This window comes from Pteropus vampyrus, unplaced genomic scaffold, assembly GCF_000151845.1.
Source record: "Pteropus vampyrus isolate Shadow unplaced genomic scaffold, Pvam_2.0 Scaffold115, whole genome shotgun sequence".
In the NCBI taxonomy this organism is placed as follows: domain Eukaryota; kingdom Metazoa; phylum Chordata; class Mammalia; order Chiroptera; family Pteropodidae; genus Pteropus; species Pteropus vampyrus.
The window spans coordinates 4,213,680-4,223,445 of NW_011888896.1; the positions used below are offsets into that span (position 1 = coordinate 4,213,680).

Below are 9,766 nucleotides of genomic sequence, written 5' to 3' on the forward strand. Positions count from 1 at the left end.
CAAATGGGTTATTTTAGGCAGAAGTTCTTTCTGTGTGTGTGTGTGTTTTCTGTAGGTTTTCTCACACTATAAATTATAGTGGCATGCTTTGAACATATTAAAAGATTTATGGCAACATTAAACGAGTCAGCAATAATTCAATGCAATAGCCATGAGTATAAAAACATCACACGGTATTTATGAAAGCATCGATAATGTTAAATTATTCCTTATTCATTCTTATGTACTCTTTGGCTGTCTGAATAATATTTTTTACTGCCTTACCTGAACTAGTTTATATTCAGGAGAAAAAAACATCTCTTATTTCAATAAGCATGCCATCTTCTTTCGGTATTGGCTTGACTATGTATGCTCTGACCTCTTATTTACAGAAGTTGGGCCCCATTCCACCCAGTCCCATAGTCCCTAGTCTGGGCAATTTTTTTTTGCCTGATACTCACTGCCATAAAGATAAGAATGTTCAGTTGTAGCAAGAATAATATTTATAAGTTTACTAGAATCGGCATGCTTGTGAAGTATTGATGAGGTTCTCATCTGCCACAGCATTCTGGTTTAGAATAACTTTTCTAAATTGGCCAGAAATAATTCTAATGGTTTTGAATTGATCTTTATACAATCTTCATGGATACTGAGGCAATTCCATTGTTTTATTTAAGATAAGAACACTTTGAAAACATAATAGACCTTAACCCTGGCATAAAACATGCTATTATATTTACCATCAAGTAAAAAAATAATAAAGGACACTGAATATTTGTCTTTAAAAGTATTATAAAATACATCAATATTAGCAAATAACCAAAAATATACAAATCTTCATTATCCATTGTGTGAACAAAATATAATTTGAAAAATTTTATTGTTTCTATAAATAATCATATCTTTATTCAGACACATTAATAATCCATATGTCTATTCAAGGTTTTGATTAATTAAGTTTGACTTGAATAAGTTTAGCAGATTTCAGTATGAGAATATGAGACACATGATATCTGATTGGAGTGTGGTGGTGGTATATGGTGGTCCGCTACTATACTGCCTTTATTACAATTATGCTGTATGTGTATCACTAGGCCTCTGGTTCCAAGTTGAAATATTCATTCTGTGAAAACGAATGACATTTCTTCATTTATTCAACAATTATTGATCAATTGTTTAGTGTAAGGCAGGATGCCAGGCATTGAGGAAGTTACTATGATAAATAAGATAAAAAGACTCAGAGGACAGTTCCTCAGAAGCTAGAGGTCAGATAACATAGAAAGTACAAAATGGGCACTTGTGCCATGGTAATTTAGTGCAAATATCTTATGACTCATGTTTTAGTGGGCCAGAGGGGGTGATTCTAATATTAGTACTTTGGTTTCCTGAGCAGTTGTTATCTGGATCTTGCTGTGTAACTGCCGCCATGAGGTACAGCAGACAAAACAGGAGCAGAACTGGTAAACTTGGAATCCAGAGGCTGTCTTAAAATTCCCAAGTCAAAGGATGATAGGAGAAAATTTCTAGCCTTGGGATATTGATGTAGCCTGCATGGGTATGCCCTGCTTCTCTCTGATTTTTTTTTTTTTTTTAAACCCTAAATAAGACTATTGTAGTATTTGAGTTCCTCTGAGAAGCTTCTTTTGGCTTCATTTTTGTTCCCTCCCTCTGCAAGCTTAAGAATCACTTCCATTTATCATGCATCAAATATGTGAAACGCTATTAGGTATTATATATATATATGTAAATATTATTTATAATGCCTAAAATCATGATAGAAGAACTGAAGTTCCAAGAGGCTAAATCACTTGCTCTAAAGCACACAGGTACCTTAGTATCTGTGAAAGAAATTTGAATTCGTATTTGTCCAGTCTAAAGCCCAAGCCCTCTCCACTTGGCCATGATGTTTTCTCTGCTCCTGATATAGAAAGAGGACCATAGTTTGAGTTAGGAAAAAAGAGTAGATTTTATTTTGTAAATTTAAAATAATATCTCACTAGTCTACGGTCATGCCAACCTGAACAAGCCTGATCCCATCTGATCTTGGAAGCTAAGCAGAGTTGGGCCTGGTTAGTACTTGGATGGGAGACCACCTAGGAAGACCAGGTGCTGTAGGTGTAAAAAATAAAAAAAAATAATAAAAATAAGGGATTGTAAGCTGACAAGATCCTTGCAATCTGTGAGATCAATCAAGGGTTGCCTCACCTTAAAAAAATAGTAATATATCACTAATAGAATTTTTTATTTTTTAAAATACTGGTATATTTTGGAAATTTGCCTTGGATTTTAAAGGACTTTTTATTTTGCTATTGAACTGTTGGAACAGCTTTTTTTCCCAAAGCAATATTTATTTTTTATTATATACTTTTCCAGCAATAACTTTATTCCGCATGAAATTGATAAAGATTTCTAAAATCCCACTGCATCAGGTCACCCTAAGTATGATAGAAAAGAGTTTATGATACACTCAAAAATTAATATTCCTGTGTTATCCAAAAAAGTAATATTTCTGTTTCATCTTACTTGTTTAGTAATCCCAGAGAGAAAATCAGTGTGAATTTTTTGTTTGAAAATACAGATGATAAAAGAGACCAAAAACAATGGAAAAATTTTAGGGAAATTAATTATTCTTCTTTCAATTATATCCAAGGTCTCAACTAAAAACAAGCCAGAGTTAAAACAGAACTATGGTGATTTATTTATTTCATAAATCTACCTTGTTTTGCCGGTAGAATATGAATAGTGAACAAGATCAGTTTATTTAATGGGATTTTGTATCATCTATTCAAAAATCTTATAAATGGAAGGTATGCTAGATTTTATAAGGAAGTAAATTTTACTTATGAACTAATATTAAATATTAATCATTATATTTCATTAAAAATATACAAAATATTATGCTGATTACTGAATTACAACTGAAGCAAGAATTTCAAGTTTCTCACTGTTACTACGAAAGGTAACAGCTATCCACTACCCAAATCAACTGAGTTAGTATTTTTTTCATCTATTTTCTCCCATAATATACTGAATTTCAGTTCTGCCTTCATTTTGGATTAGACTCTTTGAACATACTTCTTTCTATGACAGTCTGAATAGTTATTTTAAATGCAAAATTTTCTATATCTAAAACTATATCTAAAAGAAAAAAATAAAAGGTGCAAATTTCTTAATGATAACTCAGGTAGAACAGAATCCCATTAAAATATGGATTATTTTACAATTTCAGATAGATAACAAACTACCAAATATTGCGTATCATCTATTAGTGTTTTCTTTTTTTTTTTCTGATAGCAGTTTCATCAAGGGGATGTACAGTAGTTGCATTTGGTTATCAGGAAAGATTTAAAGATTTTGTAAAAATTTCCAAGAACAATGCATTTAGTAACTTTGGTAAAATACGTTTATAGCAAATTATAATTGCATTAAGGATATTTGGATATGAAGCATTTTAGATGGTTTTCTTCCCAAGCAACAACATTTGGGAATCTAGAAGAGGCCATATTATACTGTACTTTCATCATTACATTCTTTAGAACACATTTTTATTTCACATAATGCTATGGAAATTTGTTCTATATTAAAAATATATATAATATATTTTCTTATAAGGAAACATAATCATAGAGTATATCAAAGTTGACATTTTTTTAAATTAAAATAGATAACGTACTCAATTAACTAATTCAAGAAAGTAAATAAAGCCCACCTATAACTAAAAGTGTCAGTTTGAGCCAAATCTTTATATTGCTAACATTTTAAAAAACAAAAGATAGCAACACCTATTTGACATCTGTGTACTCTCTTCAAGGCTAACAATGAGTGGAATGGCTAAACGGTGTGGAAGTGAAATAAGAAGAAAGAAAAACCATGTGCATTATGCTTGAGTTAATTTTTTAATAATCAAGAGCCAGCCGCAGTGGACAAATTATTTAGTGAGAAAATATCACAGAGCTTAACCTCCTATTCGTTTCTGTTCTTTACAATCAATCGAGTATTCATCAGGTGCTCACCAAGTGCTTGGCATTTTTCTAAGCAATAAAGAACTTCCTTTTATACCACACCACCTGCCTTCATTTTAGCAAATGTTCTTTAAAAAACCCTTATGCCTCACATTGTTGACAGCATAAAGGTAAATAAATAAGACATAGTTCTTTATTTTAAAAGTTTACAGTCTTCTTGGGGATATACTCAGAAAAAAAATCTAATATAATGTGATAAAGGCTATCATAGAGGAGTGTACAAAATGCTATGGTAGCAAAGAATAAGAAATAATTACTTGTTCCTTAAATGTCAGGAGACACTTTATAGAGAAAGTTGCATTTGAATTGTACTTTTAAGATTCATAGTACATCAAAAAGGAAAAGGAAATGAAACATTTCTTTTTGACCCTTTTATATTCCTAGTTACCTCCTTCCCCCAACTTAAGAGTTTTTAGTCCCAGATCTGAGGCACTTTTCTGTGAACAGCCTAAATTCCCTTGAACCACTCCTCCTCAATCTGGCATGCCTGTCAAAACCCCGCCAGCTATTTCCTTGAGTGCCTGCAGCTAAGTATTTGACTTTCTGAAGAAGAATGCTAAATGTTGAAGAATGAATTTCTTTTAAATATACAAACTTGAATTTCAAACGGGCAGTCAATACTGCTAGATGATTCTATGACACTACCCTAATACATTCACCTTTCATTCTCTAAGAGAACTACTCTTTCACACTTTCTCTCATCTCCTCAATACTCCAGCATTCTCTACTCTCTCTTGAGTGATGATTCTTCTTCATGCTTCATAGAGAAAATCAAAGTACTTAATTGAGAACATCCTTATCTTCCCATTCCCAGGCCACCAATCTATAGCTATTTTCTTTAGGATTTTTCCATTTTAGAAGTATCCTTGCTTCCACAGTCAGCTCCTCTACTTGCACTCTGCATCCCATCCCCTCACCTCCTCAAGATTTGGTCTTGTAATTACTTCCATTCTCTCCTGCATCATTAATTCATCTGTTTCTCCTGGATCATTCCCAACAGCTTGCAAATATGCTTTAACATCATCCATCTTAGATAATTCCATGGCACTGTACCTTCATCCAGTTACTGCTACATTTTCCTGGTTCCATTCTGCAACTAAACTTTGTGAAGTTGTCTGTACTTGTTATCTCCTTTTGTTTATCCCTACTCTCTCTGCAATCACTTCAGGCCCTACATAATGTATTACTGGAATAGCTCTCATCAAGCTCATGTCAGTGACCTATATCTTGCTAATGTCCATGCTCAGTTTTCTGTCCCTATCTTATCTGACTAAATGTAAATGCCACTTTTTCACAAAGGTCTTCCCTGACTAGTTTAGCCAGAACCCAACCCAAACAAACAACAACAACAACAACAACAACAACAAAAAACTAACCAATTAAACAAACAAAAAACCCAAACCCACTTTCTATAATATTATCCTGTTTTCTTTATAGCAATTAGCTATCTATCCACTTACTTGTTTATATGTTTATTGTCTATCTCTATCTACCAAGCTTTGAAGAATAAAGAATCTGTCTCTATTTTTCATTGTCATATCCCTCTAGTACCTAGAATAGTGTCTGATACATGTTTGGTACACATTCAATTAGTTATTTTTTAACTAGTGTGTTTAAAAGCAACTTGTATGTGATATAAAGTCATATGGACTAAGAACTTATCAGTAAGGGTACAAAGGCACAAATCTGCAAGTCAAATTTAGGGAAGTTAGTGGGGAATGGTTGTAGGAAAGGTAGGGGTCAAAACGAGGTCTTAAATGCCATGTCTAATAGTTTGGATGCTATGGTATAAGGTATGCGAAACCAAGGTTTTTAATTTTATATTGTCTCTTAAGTAGAGCTGTTAGGTATGAAATCTTCATTTTATAAAACTAAAGTATATAAGTATATTTAAAAAAGGATATTCATTTAGCTGGATATAATAAAGAAATGCCCTTTAAGATTCTCTTAAGTATCAGAAATGCTTTTTCTTTTTCTTTTGGAAATTGCATGAAACATTTAATCAAAGCAAAGTTTTTGCTTTTAAAAATCTGTTTAATTTATATATGTTTTACTACAACTAGAAGAGTCAATATACTTAATAACATTTTAATATAATTAAAAGACACAAAGTCATTTATCTAAACTGCCACTTAATAACACATTCTTCTTAACAGAGAACATGTTATTCTTACTTTTTAACCAATTCATGTAGCATATTTTCAATCTATCTTTTTAGAACAAATATAAGTTTAAACAGCTAATGCTTGGTAAGAGTCTCAGCATTTTAATCTAATTAATTTTTATTTCTAATCTTATTTATTAAATTATAAGGTATTTACTTTATAACTAGAATATATTGTTATAATGTACTAAATATTGACGAAAGTCATTTTAACATATTTTAAAAGGTTTAAAGAGAAAATGAATAGAAATACAATGTAGTTAGGTAAAGGTTTGGGATCTTTCTGAGTATAAATGATGGAAAACTAAACATAATGGAATAAGAAGTTTGGCAGGGGAGAAATCATAATTTTTAAAAGCCATGGAAGGACAAACTAAAATCTCATATTACTAAAAGGAAATATAAATCCAAAGAAATTAATGTCACAAAGTTAATATCTTATGTGAATTTTTATTTTTAATACTGTTCAGGAACTGATGTTAAATGTCACAGAAACTATGGAAAACTATAACAACTTAGAAATATTCCCCTTGAGTCTGTTCAACAGAAAAAGCAAGCCTTTATAGAATGTATTTTGCATACTGAAAGACCTGAATTAACCTTGACTTGAGTAGAGACAGAAGTGAAGGCACAAAGAAAGTAGGAAGTCTAAGGAGAATTAGATACATTTCATTTGTTTTAGTGTGTATTATTGAGCCAACTATCAAAAATAACATAGTTCGTTGTCTTCTCATCGAGAGTCCTTTTTAAAAATAAAACTAAAAACATGGATAGAAGAGACTCTTTTAAAATGCTGGAATAAAACCTATCTCCTGAAGTTCAGTTTTATTCTGCACTTAAAATTCAGCTGCTCCTTGACTTACGATGGGGTTATGTCCTGATAAATCCATTGTAAATTAACAATATCGTTAAGTTGAAAATGCATTTAATACACCTGACCTACCAAACATAGCTTAACCTAGCCTGCCTTACATATGTCCAGAACACTTACATTACCCTACAATTGGGCAAAATCATCTTGCTGTTGTCACTGCCACGCATCACAAGAGAGTATCATACTGCATATTGCTAGCCCAGGAAATGATCACAATTCATGTACGGTTTCTACTGAATGTGTATGGCTTTTGCACCATTGTAAAGTCCAATCATCTTAAGTGGGCAACCATCTATATTATAGAAGGGCTCTAGTGAAAATCAATTCAGATTTCACAGTCAAACCATAACGTGAAAACTTTGCCTTGAAAAACTACAACAGATTTTTGAAGCTACCACTCTGCATGCAGAATCTATGACTAAATTCATAGCAAAATTAAGGGATAATTAGGAGTTTTTCGGATAGAAAAAGAGAAGGTACAAAGGTGTATTGTATATTGGATGCAGCAGAAAAGCCCTGCGGGGTGGTGAATGTTGGCAGGTAATGACACTAGAAATGCTGGCTCCAAACTATGAAGGGTCTTGATATGTTTGTCTTCTGCAAGCTGTGAGCAGTTCTTGTGAGCTTTTAAAGTGACATGTGCCATGGTGCATTTTAATAAGAAAGCTCCAACAATGGTAAGGAGATGGATTCTAGTGGGAGAGATGAGAGAGAGAGGAAATACTGGAGGCTAAGGCAAATAACAGTAAGGAACTCAAATAGGTCGGTGACAGAAGGAAGAAAAGAATGCTTAGATGGGACATAAGTTGATGGCAGGTGGATTTGGGCTGGTAGGAGAGGAAAAGAGAATTATGATTTCTAATTTCTATGATTAAGTGGTTGGTACTATTGTTAGGAAGTTATAATAAAAGGCTGGAGATGTCTATTTGGTTTGGTTTGGTTTGGTTTTTGGTGGAGTGGTGTGTCGGGAGAAAGATGAAAATGATTTCAGTTTTGATATGTGGTGAATATTCTGTTTAAGATCTGGCTATCAGAATACAAAATTGGAAATCAGGTAAATGTTTGCAATTTAATACCAGAAAGGTAATGTCTGAGACTTCAGGTATAGATCTAGTAACTAGGTCCTTTGTGTCTTTGTGTATTTTTCTGGTCCAAGACTGAGACCAAGATCAGTACTGTTATGAAGATCAGAACATATATTTAGTAAAGATACTATATTTATCCATCAAGGGGAGTTCAATCATCCACATTAAGTTATTTGAATTTGCAAAGCTGCAGTAAATGGATTTATAAAAGTACATGAAGTCACAAATGATGAATATATTTCTTCTGGTGCTTGTTGAGAGTTTCCATTTATTTATTTATTTATTTTATCATATCTTTTAGAATCTTAGTCCAATTTACCCAAAGAAACTACCAATTTTAAAAAGAAAAAAAAAACAGTCTTTAAGAATTGATAAATAGATCTTTAAAGTTTTTGTATACATTATTGAGGATGAGAGACAATCATTTATGAGTTCTCATTACAGTACTGCTTGAAATTAAGAAAAGAAAAATACTATCACACATTATTTTTAAGCCTTTATTATAAAAATACTAAAAGCCCCCACAATTCCCTTTCTAATGAAGAGATTTTTATGAAGTAAAATGAAAAAAATGTCAATATTTTTGCCAATCTCATGCCAATCTTTTCTTGCACACACTCAAGTTTTCCAAGTGCCAGAGCACACTACTTTTGTTTAAACAATTTCCTGATCCTAAATGGTCACAAGACTCATTTTCATCAACTATGACCCAAAATACAGTTTATAGTTTAAAGAAGGTAATGACTACCCAGTATTCTTTAAAAATAATGACTCTGAAGTTCAAAGAGGTTAAATAATTCATAAATAAGTGGCAAAGGCCTGAATACAAAACCAAGTTGCTCTGGCTATGAAGTATATACCCATTCAAGTGCATTATAACTCTTCTCATATGCAACAGGACTAAGTACAGGCTAAAAGCCTTGAGATCCAATGAAACTGAAACCACAGAACTCTCATCCTCACTATTACATCAGGCAGTTTTTATCTTTTGGTAAATTTAATCATCAGGGATTAGCGTGGCAACTGATTTAAGTAGTCTGAAAGAGAGATCTGATCTAATGGTTTTATTTGGCTTTTGTACACTCCCCTTAGCTCCTTACAGGACTTGACATAACTTTAGCTAACCATATATTCTTAATTCTTTTATGTTGAACATAGGCTAAAAAGAATACAATGAATTCACAAGACAGAGAAAGGCTATTGTCTTCCATTTTGTGAATTGTTGGAAGGTATATGTTTGTTTGATGTTTTAGAAGGAACTCTAATAATTACATTGTTACGATGCATTATAATTTATAGAATGCTTTTAAATCTATATATTATAATTATCACTTATTTCATTTGAATTTAAAGTATAAGACCAGGTGAGAAGGAGTAAACAAAATATCCAGTTCTAAATGCAATTCCCTATGACAAAAAAGCCACTAATATGGTTACCCTTGGTTAGCTAGCTTTTCGTATGGTTACTTTCAATACAGATAACCGAAAATAGGATGGTAGCATGGGTTTAGCAAAACATCATGCCTTATAAATTGATATACATTGGTAAAAGCATAGGTAATCTGATTATAAAGATACATTGTATCCAATTATGTATTACAGTCACAAAAACAGAGTTAATAGAAACACCAAAAAACTATTC

At 32.2% G+C, this 9,766-nt stretch overlaps 1 protein-coding gene and 1 pseudogene across 1 annotated transcript in view; one reads left to right on the plus strand and one right to left on the minus strand.

Moving 5' to 3' along the window:
- The window catches only part of LRRC7 (leucine rich repeat containing 7), a 294,420-nt gene that overhangs the window by 208,297 nt on the left and 76,357 nt on the right, over positions 1-9,766 (minus strand). The gene's annotated exons all lie outside the window — the stretch shown is intronic.
- LOC111743516 lies at positions 1,979-2,097 on the plus strand (annotated as a pseudogene).